At 35.7% G+C, this 22,282-nt stretch overlaps 1 protein-coding gene and 1 non-coding gene across 3 annotated transcripts in view; both read left to right on the top strand.

Moving 5' to 3' along the window:
* SYNPR (synaptoporin) overlaps window positions 1–22,282 on the top strand; it is a 360,846-nt gene that overhangs the window by 314,248 nt on the left and 24,316 nt on the right. The window lies entirely within an intron of this gene.
* On the top strand, window positions 14,559–14,663 carry LOC126015345 (U6 spliceosomal RNA). The gene has a single exon (XR_007498218.1). It is a non-coding gene; the product is annotated as a U6 spliceosomal RNA (small nuclear RNA).

Below are 22,282 nucleotides of genomic sequence, written 5' to 3'. Positions count from 1 at the left end.
AAGATGGATGGTTTTGTTTGAAAAAGAGAAAAGAAATAAGCTGGGGTAAGAGACTAATATGCCGAAAATGTGCGGAATCCTTCTAGGGGCTCTCATCAACGCTTTGAGAGATGAAGGAGATAAAGAAGGTGAAACACCCCCCGTACCAAAAGAAGTGTCAAATATCCAGTGAGGATTCCAGCTATATCGATTAGCACCACAAAAAAAACAAGCAAACGAAAAAAAAAAAACCAAAACAAATAAAAACAGACAAACAAAAACAAAAAAGAAACAAACAAAAACAAATCAAAACGAAAACCGCTATGGTCTTGAAATAAGAAACATGGCATAGCACATAAAGAAAGGAAAGAAAAGAAGAGAAAAAAAATAAGTATAACTGGGGACAACAATTTCAATAATCACACCCAAACAGAGAAATCTACCAAAGATAGGTAGGTAAATAAAAATAATAATAATAATAATAAATGAAGATAAAAAAATAATATATATAAAAAATAACCGAGGTTTTGTACTTTTTGTATTTTTGTTTTTTCCCTCCTGCCCTGGCACAGTAAATATTGGGGTCATTCAAAGAGGAATTCACTTGGCCTAAGAAATATGGGGTTTCTCCGTCCTTGGAGTATATTGTCATGGGATCAACTATAGACTCTGCTCAGGATCATTTATTTTCCCGGTGGTGCTTTTGTGGTGTGTGGAAGACTTCTGCCCTGTCCTGTGTGATACAATCAGACCTCTGTGTCTAGAGGTCTCTGTATCTGCACGGATCCTGAGGTGGGACTTATGATGAAGTCATTCTTTGTGGTTCTTGAGGTTCCGTTCCCTCAGTGTCATTTTAATCCATCTTCTGTGGTTGGAGATCTTGGTCTTTGTGTTGAACCTGGGATGGCGCCTAGGATAGCGTCTTTCTTTGTGCTTCCCGAAGCCCCATTCCATTACAATTGTCTCTGCCAGACCTTTGGAACTGGGGATCATAAGTATTGTGCAGGTCATAGTTCAAACCCTAAACTAGGGCTTTTTTATTGGTCCCAAGATATATATAGTCTGGTCATGGTTCTAGCAGCCAGTCATCTATAACTCACGATCTTGGCTTTTGGACCTACCAAAGGGTGACAAGTCTTCTGGTTTTGTCTTGTCATTGGCTGGTAAGGTAGGCTAATCTGTTCTAAGGTCAAGTTATTCACATTCTTTTCTTTTCTTTTCTTTTTTTAAATTAATTAAGTTATTTTTTTAAATGTCTGTCCTACATATACATTTGTGAGCTGATACATTTTTATTCCTTTTTTTTTTATCATTTTTGGGTATGTGACCTGTTTCTGTTATCCCCTCTGTCCACCCCCAAATACACCGACAATATAAGGTAGCACCATTTCTCCCTGCAAAGGCACACTAAATAAAGGGGAAATCTTACATAAAAAAAAAGAGCTCTTGTCTACTAGAGATAAGAACTCATAGTTGTTTACAATACAGGGATATCTCCTACCCTGAAAATATGTCATGTGGAATCAACTTAGACTTCAGGTGATTAGATACCATTCATCCAGCCTTGAACCCTGGACCCCAGACATAGAAACAGCACAGTTCCTCACAACAGCTACAAGAAACAAATCCCAGCCGGGACAGCCTTAATACTGTGGGGCCACCAACAAGGACCAGCTCTAACATGATATCCTGACGAGGAACAATATTTCTTAACACAACTCTAAAACAACAAATAGAATAGAACTTGTGCTGAATCAATGTTCCATTGAAGAAATAATATATTCCCAAAAATATACATACAAAGTCAAAACAATTTAATACATGTCAATTTTAATTTTAATTTAATGATTAAAGAAATTTATAGTCCATTATGTTATTTTGGACAGTTTTTTATTAATCATACTAGTAATATACCCAACTCAAAAGAAAACTCTTTGATACTTAAAGCATTTAAGTCATAGATAAAGTAATCTCAATTTGTACATTTGATATTAACACAGCAAAATATAATAACATGATCAAAAATACTTTCTAGTATGAAAAATCATATTTGGAGCTGGCGTGATAGTGCAGAGGGTAAGGTATTTGTCTTATGTGGGGCTGATTTGAGTTTGATTCCTGACAACCCGTATGGTCCCACAAGTCTGCCAGGTGTGATTTCTGAGGAAAGAGCCAGGAGTAATGCATGAGCACTGTCAGGAGGCTTAAAAATAAAAAAAAATCATATTAGATTATATTTATGTGATGAAAGTATAAATAATATTTAAACTCAAATAGAATGAATAAAATAGGTAAATTTTCAATAGTTTAAGTTAATTTTTTAATTTATACATGAATTTATAATGGATGATGGCATCAAAATATTCCATTTGATTAATTTTAATATGTATATGAGTATGTTTAAAATATTGACAGTTATGCCAGAAATTGTTTTCTTTTAAACGATTTAAACTTTTAGTATAAACAAAATGATATGTAAATATTATGCAAATAGGCACAGGTTTTAGAAGTTCTTTAAAGTTTATATGAATAAAGAAAGTTTTACAGATCTGTAACCTAATCTGATTTTAGAAACCTGAATCTTAAACACATTCTGAAGTGTAACTTATAACAAGAACTATTTTAGAATTTAAGCTTGAAAAGGTTAGTTTAAAAGTCAGGTTTCAGCATCTCTGTATAGTATATTGGAAAAATAAGAGTAAGAAGCCTATAGACATATTAAGCCTATAGACATATTCTTCATTTCTCAAAATGAATTTAAAATTATTTAACAACCACCTAACTTGGACTCTTCTCTCCTATGCAATGCAGGTAGATACAAAAAAAATGGATTACTGTATTGATTCCAAAAATCCAACATGCACTTATTCTTTCCTAGATGCACAGAAATGCTTTCATAAAAATTTTTGAGAGGGAAAATACCAGCTTCATGAAAAGGCCTGACTCAGCTAATTTACCCTTAAAGTCTATTTCACATTATAGAGCTACTTTCATCTTATGTGAAATAATCGATTGAGGGCACCTATATTTTAACTATGTAATTAGTCTTTCCTATCATACAGAATACAATAAAATCCTTTATCACATACTGTACTAGATAGGTTTTGTTTTATTGTATCAAATAAGAAGGGGAGAAGGCATAATTCTAGTAATAAAAAAGTAAAGACTCCTCAATGAAGCTTCTGTGATATTAAAAATTGATGTACTCATTAGTTAGCAGATAAAAGTTAATTTTAGAATGATCCCTGAGCTCTAAGAGTCACAAAAGCACAATGAATGTACAGGATTGGCAGAATGCCATGTAGCTAGATAGAGCAAGCTTAGTTAATTCAAATTGCACCGCAAGGAGTCAATGATGGGAGAGAGGAGGAAGATGGGAGGGGAAGTTCTTATAACTGTCCTCTTAACTGTGAAGAGTTTCTTTAAGAAATTCCAAAGTGGGGCCGGAGAGATAGCATGGAGGTAAGGCATTTGCCTTTCATGCAGGAGGTCATCGGTTCGAATCCCAGCGCCCCATATGGTCCCCCGTGCCTGCCAGGAGCAATTTCTGAGCCTGGAGCCAGGAATAACCCCTGAGCACTGCCGGGTGTGACCCAAAAACCACAAAAAAAAAAAAAAAAAAAAAAAAAAAACAAGAAATTCCAAAGTGTGAACAAGAGTTCAAGAAGATGGCTCATACCTAAGAAGTATTTTTAAGTATTCAAAAGTATTTGTTCATAAGCAGTCATTTTATTAGTTTTAAAAACATAATTGGTTCTAGAGAAATAGTACAGAGGGTACTATGTTGCCATACGAACTCTTATCCCAGGTCCTCAGTATCCTATATGGCCCCTCAAGTACTGTCAGAAATATTCTTGAATGGTGATCCAGGAGTAACCTTTGAGCATCTCCATGTGAGGCCCAAAACCACCATCCCCGCAAAAAAAATGATTATAACTGATCATCATTAGTTGGAAGATTATGTTCTTCTTACCAAGTATTTGTTCTAATTCTAATTCTGTTGTTTTTTTTTTCCTGAAACACTTTGCCTTGTTCCATAATTTGGGAGTCTCTCACTGAAATAAACTTTTTATTATTTTATTTTTTATTTAACCAACTTTATTACATACATGATTGTATTTGGGTTTCAGTCATGTAAAGAACACCACCCATCAACAGTGCAACATTCCCATCACCAATGTCCCAAATCTCCCTCCTCCCCAACTTTTTGTTTTGTTTTTGGGTCACACCCGGCGGTGCTCAGGGGCTACTCCTGGCTGTCTGCTCAGAAATAGCTCCTGGCAGGCACAGAGGACCATAATGGACACCGGGATTCGAACCAACCACCTTTGGTCCTGGATCGGCTGCTTGCAAGGCAAACGCCGCTGTGCTATCTCTCCGAGCCCCGTCCTCCCCAACTTTTAACCTGAAAAAATTAGCAAGATTAGGATTATACTGACATGAACTAATTCAAGTTTTCTAAAGAAGCCAGGCATTTTTCTTTACTTTTTTGCTATTGTTTTTGTTTTTGGGCCACACCCGGTGACACTCAGGGCTTATTCCTGGATATGCACTCAGGAATCACTCCTGGCTTGGGGGACCATATGGAACACCTGAGGATCGAACCACAGTCCGTCCTAGGTTAGCCTCGTGCAAGGCAAACACCTTACTAATTGCACCACTGCTCCGGCCCCATTTCTAAGGCTGTTATACACCCAAAAAATAATGTTTTTATTTCTATAAACCTAGAGTACATAGCATTAGACCCTGTATTTGAATATCATAAATGTAAAAATTAATAGATATTTATTGGTAATGGTATTGGTAATAACAATGGTCTAAACTGAAATTGATTGGGACTCTAACTTTTTCAGAGTTTATTTAATGCTGCAACAATTGTAATTTATTTTATCATCAAAAATTCTAGTTGAGGTAAGGAAAGCTCAGGTTGCAGACAACCAGGTTACATCATTGATAATCAGAAGGTAGAGTTTCCAAGATTCTAATAGGCTATATATATGAAATTAGAGGAGTGCCAACTGGGTAAGAAATTAATTATACTATGAGAATAATATCTACATTGCCTTACCTTGGAAATAAATGCAACCTAATAAATTTCACACCTTTCTGATCATTTTACTTCCATACAAAGCATTTTTATTTGCCTTCTAAGTCCATTTGAAATTAAGAATTGATCACTGATTCATGTGTAGAACAACTGGATGTTCTGTCTTTAATGCGATTGATTTCTGCTGCTTATGGAAGATAGAAAACAAGCTTTAAAAATGCCAAGGATCAATGTTTATCATAAATGTTTATTATAATTATTTCTTTACATTTGCAAGCAGTTGTTAATAATTTTGACAGACTACAGGCAAGTTTATCAATAGATACTTTAATATTTTTGACTGAATATGCTAGGCAAGGTTGCACACCTTAAAGTAAAAATGAGATATCAATGGTTTTAGAAGTTATTTCATGGTGCTTATTAACACAAATTGTGAGAAAAAAATGGAGGTAAATGCATCAACCAGCTAGTTCACATCACTATAGTAAGTGCCTTCTTATATAGATGAAAGTTCAGTTCTTCAGTTCTCAGAAAGCAGAAATGACCATTTGAATGGTGCATGATTGTGGAATTGAAATGTCACATCTGGTTATATCATTTGCCATAGTCCTTCGTGTGCCATTTGAAAGTAGATCTCCAGCCTTAATATTTGTGGCAAATATTCTGAGCCTCTTTCTGATACAGTAGATTTCATTTTTCATTAAAAAATAAGATATTAAAATTTAACTTATTGAGATGACATAGAGACTAAGAACAAGTATACAATGAATAACAGTCCACATTTTGATAAATATTTGTTATAAGAAGTGGGATTTAGGGCCACAAAACAGGTAGGGCATTTGCCTTGCACACAGCCAGTTCAATCCCCAATATCACATGTGGTCCCCTGAGCACCAGGAATGACTCCTGAGTGCAGAGCCAGGAGTAACTCCTGAACACCACCAGGTGTGGCCCCAAAACAAAAACAATTTTTTATAATAATAATTTTTATTTTGACCAAAGTGGATTACACATCTTTCAGAGTAATATTTTAGGTACATATTGATATTGAATCAGGGTAATTCCCACCACCAAAGAAGTTGGATTTAACGTAACTGTTCTAGATGTTAAGAAGAAGCAATGCTTACCTTGAGATTTTTGTGAAAGGACAATAAAAGAAATCAGACTGACCAAAATTGGTTTATGGGACTAAGTATACATCCATCCACTGAATGTACATGTTTTAGGGCACAAATTTGTTTTATGCCTATTGCTTTCCAAAATTTTTTATTTTTACCACATCCCTCAATGCAATTCTCATCAGTTCCACTCTATGTATTTGATTTTATTCTTTTCTTTAAAAGATGTTTATTTAAATACCATGCTTAAAGGTTGTTCCTTCTACAGTTTTTTTCTTTTTCACAGATAAAATTATTCATGATTGAGTTACAGTCATACAACATATAATAACAACCTTCACCAGTGCACATTTCCCACCAACAATGTCACCACTTTCCCTTTAACCCACCTGACCCACCCTTTCCAACCTGCTTCTGTGACAAACATTTTACTTTACTCTCTTTTTCTCTCCCTCTTCTTTTTGACATTGTGGTTTGCACTACCACTAATGAAGGGGTGCTATGAATGTTCCTTTCATAATCCCTGAGATATTCTTCCTTGTTATCAAATAATTGATTAATGGTAGCTCAGACTCAAACTCTAAATCCAATGTAGTGACTAAGTGTAGTGACTAAATGTAGTGACTAAACCAATAAGTCCCAGACCTTATTCCCTTGTATGGCCTAATATTTAAAACTTGGACACCTGATACTTCTGTAGAATAAAGTTAATAAATATAAATATATCACATAGTTTCTTAAAGGAGAGGTACAGTGAATGCCTACAAAGTGATTTGCCCTGAAAAAAGGTACACAATCTGTAATAAATATATGATATATAATTATAACACTATTTTGTCATTATTTTTAATCATTCTTTAGGCTCATTAAAATATATCTTTTTCATTTTTTTCTACTCTGCCAAATGCATTTGGTTTTTCTTTAATGCCACCCGGGAAAGGAGATTTCTGACTTTTAGGCAGTGACATTTTTTCCTCTAAAGACCACTTCCATGCCTCTAGTAGGTAATTTTTTTAATGTATCTTTTTTTTTTTTTTTTGGTTTTTGGGACTTACCCGGCATTGCTCGGGTTACTCCTAGCTCTATGCTCAGAAATCATGCCTAGCAGGCACAGGGGACCATATGAGATGCCGGGATTCGAACCACCATCTTTCTGCATGAAAGGCAAACACCTTACCTCCGTGCTATCTCTCTGGCCCCTAGTAGGTAATTTTTTTAGGCGAGTTATAATTATTAAACTATCTTTCTTATCTGAAAGATTTTTTTTTTTGGTTTTTCGGGCCACACCCATTTGATGTTCAGGGGTTACTCCTGGCTAAGCACGCAGAAATCGCCCCTGGCTTGGGGGGACCATATGGGACACTGGGGAATCAAACCATGGTCCTTCCTTGGCTACTGCTTGCAAGGCAGACACCTTACCTCTAGCACCACCTCACCAGCCCCTGAAAGATGTTTTTAATTCATCCACAATATACACTCACTTTGCTTGACTTGTGGGAGATACTTATTGCTTAAAATAATGAAGAATACTTAGATGTGAAATAAAACCCATATAATAAAAGGCATGAGAAAAGAAAGTAGGAAAGAGAGAAGGGAAAAATATAAGAGGGAAAAAAGAACAAGAGAAAAATAAAGTTTTCCTCAACATTTCCACAACTCAGCTCAGATTACAAAATTTGACGTCCATCTCGCATTACAGAGCAGCACAGATATGGGTGACAGATCAGAAACAGTGTTTGATTCTTTGAAAGCTGGGTCTATGATGAGTTTCCGGAAGAAGAACCCATTTTCCTTTTTTGGGGGGGGTTGGGACACACCTAGTGACGATCAGGGCTCCTGACTATGTGCTCAGAAATTGCTCTTGGCTTGGGGGACCATATGGGACATCAGAGGATCGAACTGCAGTACGTCCTAGGCTAGGGCCTGCAAGGCAGACACCTTATGGCTTGTGCCACCATTCTGTCCCCCAACCCCATTTTTCATTTATTAATATAATAAAATATTTATTAAACTTCTATAAGGCATATTTCTGTAAATATTATTATTTTAACTTTTTATTAATATCTTTATTTAAACACCTTGATTACAAACATGAGTGTGGTTGGATTTCAGTCATGTAAAGAACACCATCCTTGACCAGCGCAACCTTTGCACACCAATGTCCCAAATCTCCCTCCTTAGTCCTAACTTTTTATTATTATTTATTATTAAGCTAGTAAAAGTTCATTTAAACACCCCCCACTATACATCTTGTAATTTATTAGTGTTAGACTTGGCTTTCAGAATCTGATGGTCTGAATTGTGTTTATATGTGTGTGTGTGTCTAATTTCTACCTCCTTACTGTTTAAGACAAGAGTTGACTTCATATGGGGCCAGAGTGGTTACAGGGCAATAAGGTGTTTGATTTGAATACGGCTGACCCAGGACAAACACAGGTTTGATCCCCAGCAACCCCAATATTCTCCCAAGCTAGGAGTGATTTATGAGTGCAGAGCCAGGAATAATACCTGAGCACCCCCAGGTGTGGTCCAAAAACAAAAAACAAAACAAAAGAAAGAGTTGATATTATAAAAGAATATGTGGAACTAACCTTAAATGAACTTTTCTCTAAATTCATACATTTTACATCAACAAATATGTCTTCCAGATTTAGCAGCACAGATGAATACAAATAAATTAATCTATTTAAAATGCCTCAATATAGCATTCACACACACAATCAGATGATATATACTCAGCTCTTTCACAGCCTCTTGTGATTCGAGGTTCTTAATTACAATTTAAACGAGGGTTAATTCCCTCTGTATGTGGTAGCATGATCTTTCAATTAATGAACAAAAGAGAGATGAGCCCAGTAGCCTTTAATAAAGGTAGAGGACTGCATATAGGATTCATGCAATTCTTCAGGCTCCCAGAACTCTTCTCAGTCTTTGTTAAGGAAGAATTTTTAGAAGCTACAGTGAATGTTACTCAAATACCTATTTTGATCGAATTTCTTTACATTATAGGATTAGAAAAATCAGTTCCTAGTTGAAATTTGGCAAAGCCCTGATGATATATTTTCTTTGTAGTTAAAGCAACAGAAAATAATGAAATGCACATATTCTTCCCAGAACTTCCCAAAGTGGCTTTCAACTATGTATATGTGCAGGGTGGGATGGGGGAGGCACTTTTCAACGGTTGTAATAGTTCTGATACTGCTGGTATCTAGTGAGTGTAAGCACCCTACAGTTTGGGGGACAGCTTTACAATTAAGAAATAATCAGTTTAAAATGTCAGGCATGCTGAGATGGAGTGACCTTGATATCAACAGTCAATAGTACTTTTCACTTGTCTTCAATTTAAATATTAAACTAACTTCTCGAGTTGTACCTTATAATTTCTATGCATGAGATACAGAAACGGAGATTGAAAATTTTTAAGAGCCTTGTAGATTACTTGTTCCGGAAGCAATCAAGATCTATCTGAATTCAACTCAAAGATTCCTTCAATTTAATCTGAATTATTTCACTCAGAGAACTATACTCACTTGTCACTGTGATCATTTTTATTTATTTATATTTTTTGGTTTTTGGGCCACACCTGGCGTTGCTCAGGGGTTACTCCTGGCTGTCTGCTCAGAAATAGCTCCTGGCAGGCACAGAGGACCACCATATGGGACACGGGGATTCGAACCAACCACCTTTGGTCCTGGATTGGCTGCTTGCAAGACAAACGCCGCTGTGCTATCTCTCCGGGCCCGTGATCATTTATTTTAATGAGGGGACCTCACTCCTCTCTAAGTTACCTCCAAACCCTCTTCTTCTGATTTAGCTGATTTACCAGAGAAGAAAATGGTGCTAGTTACAATTCTTTACCCATGTTCTTGGTATTTTTTCAAAGTTTTCTTATATTTCCTCAGAAGACTTTGAATGCTTTCATACAGTCTCCTGACTATGAGATCTGAGTTCATCTGAATATTCCTAAAATTAAATTCAGGGCTTTAATACATGTTCATTGAAACTGTCCTTTCACTCATTTAGAATAAAGTAAGAGCAAGTAGGAGACAAAAATATCTTCCCGTTCAACTAATAGCCATCCACAATATTGTAATAATAATTTGTCTTATAGTACTCTCAAAGACTATTGGCTCCTAGCTTTATTTAAAAAGAAAGATTTTGGGGCCAGAGCGGTGGCGCAAGTGGTAGAGTGTTTGCCTTGCATGTGCTAACCTAGGATGGACTGCGGTTTGATCCCCTGGCATCTCATATGATCCCCCAAGCTTAGAGTTATTTCTGAGTGCATAGCCAGGAGGAACCTCTGAGCATCACCGGGTGTGGCCCAAACCCCCCCAGATGAAGATTTGTCTAAAAATCATCAGGATAGATCATGAGCTATTTATTGCCTTGGGTACCCAAAGCTTAGTCTTAAGAAGCACTGGGATAGTAGTAGAGGATCTTGTGAAGGGTTTAGTGCTGGAATATTTTATACATGAAACCTCACCATTAACAGTATTATTGTAAATCATAGTATCTTAAACTAGATGATTAGAAATGAAGTTTCTTTCTTTTTTATTTTTTATTTAAACACCATGGTTATAAGGTTGTTCAGAATACAGTATTTTTTTTCACAGATAAAGTTGTTCATGTTTGAGTTATAGTCATACAATGTATGGGGAAGACATTAATTCTCTCTCTTCTTTTGTAACATTTTGGTTTGTACTATCATAAATGAAGGGGTGCCATAAATGTCCTTTTCATATTAGACCTTTTCTACTCTAACTGCACTCTCCACTCTTTGTGGGAAGTTACTTACCATGGAATGGTCCTCCTGATTTTCATCTCTATTGTCTCTGAATATTATCCCCACACTGTCTTTTATTTTCCTTATATCCCAGTAATGAGTGAGATTATTTTATATTTATCCCTCACACTCTGACTCAAAAAATGAAGACTATCTAAGCAGGGAAATCTTCTAGCAAGAATAGATTTCTTGAGTCTGGTTGAGGAGGACCCCAAATCTACACTCCATTCAAAGGCAATGAAAATTATGTAATCACTGGCAATGTAAAGCTATCATTAGAAGAGAATAAAATCAATTCAAAGGAGAATTGATTCTGGGTGTGAAGGGGTCTACTATACAAATGGAATTGAAGAAAATAAAGAATATTATAGCAAGTCACAGTAACAGAATTTGAAGATTTGAAGAACCACATCAGAGAACTTGAAGACAAAATCAAGCCAACATCAAAAATGAGGTGAGAGGATAAAAAAATCTCAGTAAAAGAATGGAAGTGATTGTAAGATAACATAAAGAAATAAGTTCCAAATAATAGAATGATTAGAAAGAGAAAGAATGACTAGTGGAAGAGATAATATCTCAGAATTTTCCCAGTCTCTATAAAACAAGATCTATTCAGATTTGAGAGCCAACGTGTATCAAACAAAATAAGTTTCCACCTCTTAACACTTTCCCAACCCAATAATCTTATTTCTTTTCAAAGAATAAATTGATGACAAACTTGTTACAAGGAAATCTCACTCATCGTATTTTCAAATTTCCTTTGAAAGTGTATTTCAGAAATTAAATTCAAGTTACATTTAAATATTAGAAGCTCAGATTTTCACTTCTAAGGAAACATTCCCATGATGATCAATAAGCTGTATGGCAACAGGACTTTAGCTTGGCACTGTGCTCTGCATGCCTTTTGTCTTGGTGACTTTCTTTTTTACTGGCCCTCTGTGAGTGAAATTTAAAACCAGTTGCTGCTTCTCTGGTCACAGACTGAAGAAAAATTCCACATGACTCTTTCAAAATAATGGAGTGCTTTATAAATTTCATCCTGGGTGATGCCTGCAGTTCTGTTTGTGACAAAACTGCAGCTGGTGAGAAAACAAGATCAGGACATATCATTTTTCACCTGACCTTCTGGAATTACCTCCAAAGAACTTATTCATAAACCTAGTGGCTTCATTTAAACTTCAAATTAAGTTAGTAACTTAACATTTAGTTAGTTGATTTTCTGTACTTAAAATTTAGCTTGTTGTACATAACTAAAAAGAAAAGAAAAGAAAAGAAAGAGCAAATTAAATGGGATTGCTGCTCCTTATTAGAAGATTCAGCTGTCATGGTATCCACTATATGTTTTAAGAAATACCCATGATTTAACGATTGGCCATAGTTACAAAGAATTTTTCAGATGATGGAAATGAAGGGAATTGGTTCATATTAGATTATATTTATGGCAACTCTAAAAAGGTGGTTCCTATCTCTTATTATCCTTCCAACTATTACTCCAAATAGAGCTGTATTTAAGCTGTATTAAAGGACTTTTCTAGCTAATAGACAAAATAATAAAAAGCTTACTCAAGCATTTAAAGCCTTCTTAAGCAATAAGACGTCAACAGTTCTTTGGAGGCATCTCCATCAGTTCCTACACTCTTTGTTTTAGCCAGACTGAACAATTTTTACTTCCCTAAGCAAACTGAGTATGTTCTAATTTTTGCTTAGCTGTTTAATCTCTATGTGCTACCAGGCCTCCTCATTTCACTATTCCATTTAGTACACATTATTCTGTTCTTCAAAGGCCCTTCTTAAGTTTTGTCAGTAATTTATGTATCTTAGATATTAGTCCCTTGTCTGACAGGTATTGGATAAATAGTTTCTCCCAATTTGTGGCTGGCTTTTGTATCATAAGTACTATTTCCTTTGAGGTGCAGAAGCTTCTCAGCTTAATATAGTCCCATCTGTTTATTTCTGTTTTCACTTGTATGGAGAGTGCTGTTTCTGCCTTGAAGATGCCTTTAGTCTTAATGTCATGGAGTATTTTACCTACGTGTTGTTCAATATACCTTATGGTTTTGGGTCTGCTATCCAGGTCTTTAACCCATTTGGATTTGACCTTTGTGTATGGTGTTAGATGGAGGTCTGAGTTTGCTTTTATGCAAGCGGCTGACCAGTTGCTCCAACACCACTTGTTAAAGAGGCTTTCCTTGCTCCATTTTGCATTTTTTGACACTTTATCAAAGGCTAATTGATTGTATTGCTGGGACACATTCTCTGAATACTCGTCTATTCCACTGATCTGAGGGTCTGTCTTTATTCCAATACCCTGCTGTTTTAATGACTATTGCTTTGTAATACAATTTAAAGTTGGGAAAAGTGATGTCTCCATATTCCTTTTCCCAAGGGTTGCTCTAGCTATTCTTAGGTGTTTATTGTTCCAGATGAATTTCAGGAGTTTGATCCAAGTCTTTGGAGAATGTCATGGGTATCCTTAGATACCCAGAATTTAGTAAGAAAAAAATCTAACCCCATCAAAAAATAAAGAGAAGAAATGAACAGGCAATTTCTCAAAGAAGAATTACAAATGGCCAAAAGGCACATAAAAAATGCTCTACATTACTAATTATTTGGGAAATGCAAATCAAAACAACTATGGGGTACCACCTCATGCCACGGAGACTAGCACACATGACAAAGACCATGAACAATAAGTGCTGGCAAGGATGTGGGAGAAAGGAACTCTTATTCACTGCTAATGGGAATACTGCCTAGTCCAGACCTTATGGAAAACAATAGGGAGACTCCTTAAAAAAAAAAAAAACTGGAAATTGAGCTCCTATATAATCCAGCTATACCACTCCTAGGAATATACCCCAGGAACACAAAAATACAATACAAAAAATCCCTTTCTTACACCTATATTCATAGCAGCACTATTTACAATAGCCAGACTCTGGAAACAACCAAGATGCCCTTCAACAGATGAATGGCTAAAGAAACTGTGCTACGTAAACACAATGGGATATTATGCAGCTGTCAGGAGAGATGAAGTCATGAAATTTTCCTATACATGAATGTACATGGAATCTATTATGCTAAGTGAGTAAGTCAGAGGGAGAGAGACACAGAATAGTCTCACTTATCAATGGGTTTTAAGAAAAATAAAAGACACTATTGTAATAATGCCCAGAGATGAGGACCAGAAGGACTGACTCTCAATATGAAACTCACCTCAAGAAGGGGTGAATGCAGTTAGAACACTAACAACTACCATGACAATGTTAATGAGTGAGAGAAGTAGATGCCTTTGTAGAATACAGGCAGGGGGTGTGGGTGGAGGGATATGGGGTGAATTTGGTGGTGGGAATGTTGCACTGGTGAAGGGGGTGTTCTTTTTGTGACCAAAACTCAACTACAGTCATGTTTGTAATCATGCTGTTTAAATAAAAAAAGAAAAGGAAATAATAAACATTTACAAAAGTCCATTTTAAGAAACATTCCTCTCCCTAAATTCTATATCTTTATTCATAAATATATATGTGATCTCCCTTTTCCAACCTTCAAACTTCACAGCTTTTTACTTTAATTAACTGTGGTTTTGTCTGATTACCAATAAAAAATAAAAATCTGAAAAATTAGAAGTATTTCTGTGCTCGCTTCAGCAGCACATATAATAAAATTGGAACTTTACAGAGAAGATTAGCATGGCCCTTGTGCAAAAATGATGCAAATTTGTGAAGTGTTCCCTATTAAAAAAAAAAGGAAGTATTTCTAACACAGTTTTCCTAAGTCAAAAATCACTGACTAGTCTTCAAGGTCTATAAAGTCTATTATAATCATTTATTCAATATACAATTATTAAGTTCCTATTGTGTTTCAGAAACCATAATTAGGACTATTTACACATAGCCAATAAATTGTAAGAGAAACATAGAAAGAACATTAAAAGTATAAAATATGTGTTGTTTATATCTGAGTCTATCAATGTTGATGAAATTCTATAGAACTACATTTTAAGCATCAGGATTTTGATTGTTTTGTTTTTATTTACCTTATTTGGACCACACCATATTGTGCTCAGGATTATTCCTGGTTCTGTGCTCAGAAATTACTTAGAGCAGGCTTACAGGACCTTCTGGGATGTAGGGGATTGAAACAGGGTTGGTCACGTGCAAGGCATATGCCCTACTCACTGTGCTATCACTCTGGCCACAGACATCAGGATTTTGAAAATTCTAGTGTGCATCATTGTTTTTAAGACATTGCCTTAACTAAAAAAATAACCTTGAGTTTGTTATTAAAACTGTTAGATCTCAATTCTTTGTATATGTTAACTACAATGTACAGAACATCTGCCCAAACTATAGATTTAAAAGGACTTAAAAGAACCTTTTGTATACCTTGTTTCTGATGAATAACTTTCTAAGACAAACTGAATCCAAATATAGTATACTCATTATTTCCATATTCTCTGCTCTTATCTTTTAAGAATGTGAAATCTGACTTTATTTCATATCATTCACATAATTTCGCTTCATGACAGTGCAATTTATTATTTATACATTTTCCACACATAATTTAATGGACACCTGATGCTTATTAGATCATTTCTGCTATAGGGAAGTTATTTATAAAAGTGTAATAAGCAAATTAAAATATATAACAAATATATATAAAATATAATTTTTCTTTTAGTTCAGAAGTGGGACATTTTGTATTTGTTTATTTTGCATCAATAGATAAATCCAAACAATTCCTCATCCTTAGGAAGCAAATACTCTGCCACTGAGCCACATCCCCCAGCCCTAATAATTACTATTGAATAGAAATGTTCCTCTTAAAAGCTTTTGTGTGACTTTCCTTAGAGAGAAGTGTGATTTGGTGGTACTCTATTTTCAAAATCAAGATCATTTTCAAAGGCTTATTAAAAGAAGCCTCTTTTCTATTATGTCTAATAAAATAAAGCTACTTTATAGAGGTTGCATGCTTTCTTATATTAATAAACCTGGGTTGAATGGAAGTTATTTTAACCTATTTCTCTAAAACAAAAGAAAGAAAAATGAATTCCTGGTAACTTGGCCCAGACATAGAATCTGAGGCAAAAACTGTATTTTTTTGTTTTCTGTTTATATTTGAGTTTTCTACATTGAAAACCTAAATGCATGTTGGTAGAACTGTCTCTGTTTTATCTGAAGAACCAGTAAGTAGACATAAGATGGTGTCCAACACAGAGCAGGAGTTCAGTTTGTTTTTATTAAAGGATTGGACCCCAAGATCTAATTTCTATGTGCATGGCTCTTTCACTAGAACACCAATCTCCTCATCTACTTAAACCAGTCATACACTGCTTGATAGTTCTTCTTGCTACTCTATGGTCTTGGATAACAAATCAAGTAGTTCTTTCAATAAAGATAATTGCACTCAAAATCTCTTTGCTTATTTCTTAGTATGTCTTCAACAGAATTGCTCTAAAGGTCTTCTTGTTTTATCACTTTCCACTTCTAACTATGCAATTTTGTGTATGGCTTCTTAACTACCTCTTTTGCTATGAGATTATCCAAAGTCTACACTCCTTTATAAGCATTATTTCATAACTGAAATTGATGTATGCTGACTTTCAGTAAGCTTTCATTATGCTAGGCATTGTCACTTAAGACTGCAACTTTCCATCTTCTCTTGCCCTCTCATTTAAGAGTTTATCTCTCCATAACAGAAATACTTTGCTTTTCTAAAGCTCTTGAATTAGGGGGAAAATTCAGAAATTAAATGTTCTCTTAAAACTTTTGTTTAGAAACGCTGAATATTATTGGTTTGTGAAAGTAAGCAGTAAAAGCCATTTTTTCTATCTAAAATGAAACAACTGCTAAGTACAAATGAAAGGTTATATTTAAATTAGAAAAGTTATATTAAATGAGCCCAAATTAAAGTAACTTTCACTCCAAGAATGGTATGCATAAAAGGTGTCATTATAAAAAATTTATATTATTCTGCCTTTATGCATATTCACTTTTTGAACTTAGACCTCCCAAAGCCTCCTAAGACTGCTCATACATTTCTAATAAGTATTGAGAATGGGGCACTTCCTGAAGGAATTGAAGGAGGGAGATCTTTTTCAAGAGTAGCAGCAACATTATAATGGAGATTTGGCTTTTCTCTTTGTTTTGTGTCTGAGATTCAAGAATATAGAAGTAAAATGCAGATCTGAGAGTGAGCAAAAAAATTATGGTTTGACACTTATGGGGACAAATGATCCATCAAGGAGAAACTTGTGTTACTAATTGCAATATCAGTGGGGGTTTTGGACAGTTGATAGAAATATCTATTTTGGAAATATTATTGAGTTTCTGGAAATTCACAGAAGACTCAGTATTGGTAGCCTGGGACTACCAATTGGATCATGTTCTAGTGCACAGACATATTTGGCTTACTGTCCTTTCTCAAAAAATATCACTAAATTGCACCCCACAGGAAAACGTTCTTTTTTATAGCAAATAAACAGAAAGAATTCCCAAATCTCACCCAAGACCAAAATTATGCTCTGGTTCATTGGACTGCTTCCATCCTCCTTGGGAGAAATAGTGTCCACTATTGGAAATGCTGTCTGGTGTCTAATGGGTGAAATGTTACACAGACCAGCTAGATATGGAGAGAACTGGAAATAACCTCACACTGAGAACATAATCACCCCATTTTTACTCCATAGATGTTACTTCAGGACTCTGCTCTGTGAGGATACATCATATCTGTGAAGCAATTATGCAGGCACTGTTGAAAAGGCCGATTATTTATTGTTCCACCTCCCAAATAAAAATCCTGTGCTTCTCTCAATCCCATGAACTTTGAGGGATGTAAAAAGAGATTAAATAACTATTAACATATTTAAACTCTGACTTTTAGGACCCAAGAATAGAAGCCCTTAACAAGAGAGACCCAGAGAAGCCACTTGTCCAAGGTCACACTGCTTCTTCACAGAAACTTCCCTGGTTGGTCAGCATAACCAAGACCAGACCAGGAAGAAAGGCCAACAGTGCATCAGGCATATCTTTCCTGCTGTCAACCCTGCTGTCCCATTATTCCATGACAGCATGGTCAGGACTTTGTGACAGGAATATATATGGCTTATTTGTGAATTACTTTGTTCTCATTTACATCAAAACAGTAGCTAACTGAAGAACCAGATGCTTCTGCCAGAATTGGGACAGTTATAACTATACTTTGTCAGGAGTATTTACTTCTAAGCTTTGCAGAGTTTTGAGCGACCATGTGGGCTCATCAATTAGTTGATAAAGCCATTAGTTGTGAATGTCAGAGCTTTTCTTTATTCCACTTTAGAATCTTGGCTTTTTTCTTTCCTGCTGTGGATGATGAAATCTAAAATATTTATGTGGCTTTATAATGACTGTTTAGCATCTTATGCACCTGATATTTGCCAAAGTTCTTGACAATCTGTGTTTATTAACAGGAAAATAACAGCTTAAAAATCTGTGCTGTGATATTTAGGGAGAAAATCTCTTCGGGTTATACAAGATGTTTCTGAAAAAATATTTTGGGGCCAGTGATTCAAAGGGAAATTCATTGGCCAAATTATTTATGTAGCATCAAACTTCAGCTTCCTTTTAGCTTATTAGGCTTTGTTTCAAGAATGCTAAAGGATAGCATATTGTCCATTTAATTTATTTATGAAGCATTTATTAAGCATTGACTAAGAATTAAGAATGAAGAATTGGGGGCTGGCAAGATAGCATGGAGGTAAGGCATTTGCCTTGCATGCAGAAGGACGGTGGTTCAAATCACGGCATCCTATATGGTCCCCCGAGCCTGCCAGGAGCGATTTCTGAGCATAGAGCCAGAAGTAACCCCTGAGCACTGCTGGGTGTGACCCCCAAACCAAAAAAAAAAAAAAAAGAATGAATAATTAATAAGGCTTTGCCCTGGTGCCTCTCCCATGATAACTTGAATCTTATTTAAATTGAACTAGTAGGGGTAAAGAGAAAAGAAGAATGAAATCTGGAAAAGTAATTAGGGAATACTGTAGATTACCACCTCTGGACAGGGTCCTAGAGATATGTAGCATTAGAAATGAAGCCTGATGCAAAATAACAATAGGATACACAGGACATAGAATAATCCAACATAAAATATCTATAATGCCAAGGTGGAAGGAACCTTTTGACCAACTCCTAATTATTTGGTATTTATTGACCTACTCTACCATCTTGAAAAATCCTTGAGTATAGTCATCATTTATAATATTAAATTATAAACTATTACATAAATACATCAAAATTTAGTGTATATTGTTGACTAAATTATTGAAAACGACCCTTTTGTTTTTCTTTGGGTCTATACCCAGTGATACTTGGGACACCGGGAATCGAACCGTAGTCCTTTCCTTGGCTAGTGCTTGCAAGGCAGACACCTTACCTCTAGCACTACCTCACCGGCCCCACAGTGATCATTTCTTATATTTCATTACTTCCCATTACTTAACAACCATAACACAATTTCATATATATTATTGAATAAATTAAAGAAGATGAGTTGTTTTATTTTGTTTTGTTGCAGGGTCTATACACAGCTGTGTTCAAAATTTTCTCTTGGCTCTGTGGTCCACTATCACTGCTGGTGCTACTCAGGGGTTCATATACCATGTCAGGGAATCAAACCAAGCCAAAATGCATGCAAAGCAAGCTTCTTACCTGCTGTACTATCTCTCTAGTCTCATGAAGAGCCCCAATTAACCTATGATTACTCGAGTGGGATAGTAATATAGGCAATTTAGAGATAAAGTGTGCCAAGTCTTCAAAGTATAGACAGAAAAGGGCTATTTGTGTGATCCACTTATTCATTACCCTCAAATGAAACTTTTGAAAATGAAACAACTTACAAATAAAGAAGATAATGCAACAGGTAGAGAAGCCTTTAATAAGTTTAACCATGATATCAGGGCATATTTATGGTACACACATTACTTAGTGGCCACTGCAAAGAAAGGAACATTTCATGGAATTCACCATCCAATAAGTGATCTCAGAACTAAATGCAGAGAAAAATTTATGGGGAGATTAAGATATGTGCACTGTATGTCAAATAAGAAAAATACAGTATTCCTAGTTCTATGCCCCCACTCCATACTCATACTCTACCAAGTACCCTGTACCCAGAAGTTCTTTAGCTTCTTAAGTAACCCTCATTCTCATTAATTTTTTCAGCCTTCCAGATTATTCTTTATTCAAGGCCCCCTACCCCCTGATTTTACAACCAAAATGTTGATTTCTCCAGGTTGTATTCTTGGCCTGTCAGTCTTGTTCAGACATCTTTAGGCTCTCCCTGCTGAGGGACCAGCTAAAAATTGTAAAAGAAAAAAAAAATCTTTTTCAGAAAATAGTTCTGAGGTTTTTCCAAGCTATAGTTGAGGTTTCCACAATGTCATGATTTTAGAGAAAGATAAAATACATCTTTCCTAGGAGAGTAGGAAAAAGCTTTGCAGAAGAAATAATATTCAGACCTTTTAGCAGGTTACTCAAAGAAAATCATGGAAATTAAGTGAAAGTTGTAGGCTCCTTATTCTTTGAATAGGTAGAATGATCTTCAAAAGCAAGATTACTTACTTTGTTGGAAGCATCAGAAGGCTGAAAGCAAGTTGAGTTGATAAAATGTTAAGTAAATAATAAAAGTACAGTTTGTGACTTCTTCAGGTATACACATTGAAAAAGTCACTCAGGCTTCAGGTTAACTTTTCATTTTTCTTCCTTCAAATAACTCCATTTCAGTTAAAAACAAAATAGACTTCTGTGCAGTTATTGTGAAAGTAAAAATGTATTTTTTATGATCAAAAGCATCATGGTTTTATTTTAAGCAATTTTTGGATTTAGGGGCCGGAGTGGTAAGTGGTAAGGCATCTGCATTGCCCGCACTAGCCTAGGACAGACCGAAGTTTGATCCCCCAGCTTCCCATATGGTCCCCCAAGCCAGGAGATTTTTTCTGAGCACATAGTCAGGAGTAACCCCTGAGCGTCACCAGGTCTGGTCCAAAAAATAAACAAACAAACAAACAAAAAATAATAGAGTAACTTTAGGTCATTAACTTTAGGTGAAATAACTTTCTTTTTCCATAGTCCCATGAAACATGCTGCTTCTACGGAGAAATCTCCCAACAATATTTTTCGAGATAGATTAAGCAGGTCTTCCATCCCAAAAGGTCAACAGCATTCTTCACCCCTGCAGAGACTTAGAGATTTCACAACTCTGGATGTGAGCTTGATAATAAGCAGACCTTTCAGAATAAAATGTCACAGAATAAAATGATGAACTCTATTCCAGTTGGCTTTCTATGAGTATGTACAACCAACACCAGATGGTAATTGGTATAAGCATAAAGGAATTGGTGTTAATTTTAGAAAGTTGTTGGCCATTTCCCTCCCCCAAAGTTAGGAAGGAAGTCTCAGTTGGAATGACTTTCCATGTTTCAAAGACAACTGCCTGATGTACTTAAAATTATGGCATCATTCTGTCTAACTGTTAGACTCTAACAGTATGTCAGGCCAGACCACAGAATCTCCGGCACACAAAAGAAACATATTATTTGCATTTTCCCAATTATTAAGAGCATACCCACCAGGGCAAAGGTGGAACTCAGAAACCCACCACTATTGACAGCTCATTTCTATGTTGACTCTACTTCTAAATGGCAATTTTATTTTTTTTACAGATTGTCAAACTGGTTGAACTTGTTTTAAATCTCTGCTCTAAACTGTCAGAGACAGATCCTATTACAAGGGCTCAGTATGAAGAACTAAAAAGTATGGTGTATTAATGCAATTGCTGGGCAAATCTGGGCCTGTTGGCAATTTATAAAACAGATGGTTATGCAAATAGAATTCTCGCACTCAGTTGTAAGGTAAACTGTGAACTAGGGAGCAGCAGGTGGCTTGTTAAATGCAATGCTTTAATGCTGTCTGCATGTTTATCTTTCTATCTTAGAAACGGAAATCTTCCTAATTGAATTCAACAACCGTTATTGAAAAATCATTGTGTGCACAACCTTTAAGGAGAAATCCATTTTGAATTCCTTGAATCCATTTTCCTGAACCAGACTCTTGTGTTGTTGAAAGTGTGACTATATTTCCTACCGAACTCCATTATCTATCTATGTGCTCAGAAAAAATCTCCTGGCTTGGGGGACCATATGGGAAGCTGGGGGATCAAACTTCGGTCTGTCCTAGGCTAGTGCGGGCAATGCAGATGCCTTACCACTTACCACTCCGGCCCCTAAATCCAAAAATTATCTTTCTCTGAATTCAGTTGACCTAAAATAGAAAATGTACAATTAACATGCCTTTTAAAGGGTCTCCAATTCAAATGGTAAAACCT

The sequence above is a fragment of the Suncus etruscus genome, chromosome 7 (assembly GCF_024139225.1).
Source record: "Suncus etruscus isolate mSunEtr1 chromosome 7, mSunEtr1.pri.cur, whole genome shotgun sequence".
Classification (NCBI taxonomy): domain Eukaryota; kingdom Metazoa; phylum Chordata; class Mammalia; order Eulipotyphla; family Soricidae; genus Suncus; species Suncus etruscus.
The sequence above is the reverse complement of the archived record's forward strand: the minus strand, read 5'-3'. Positions and strand labels throughout refer to the sequence as shown.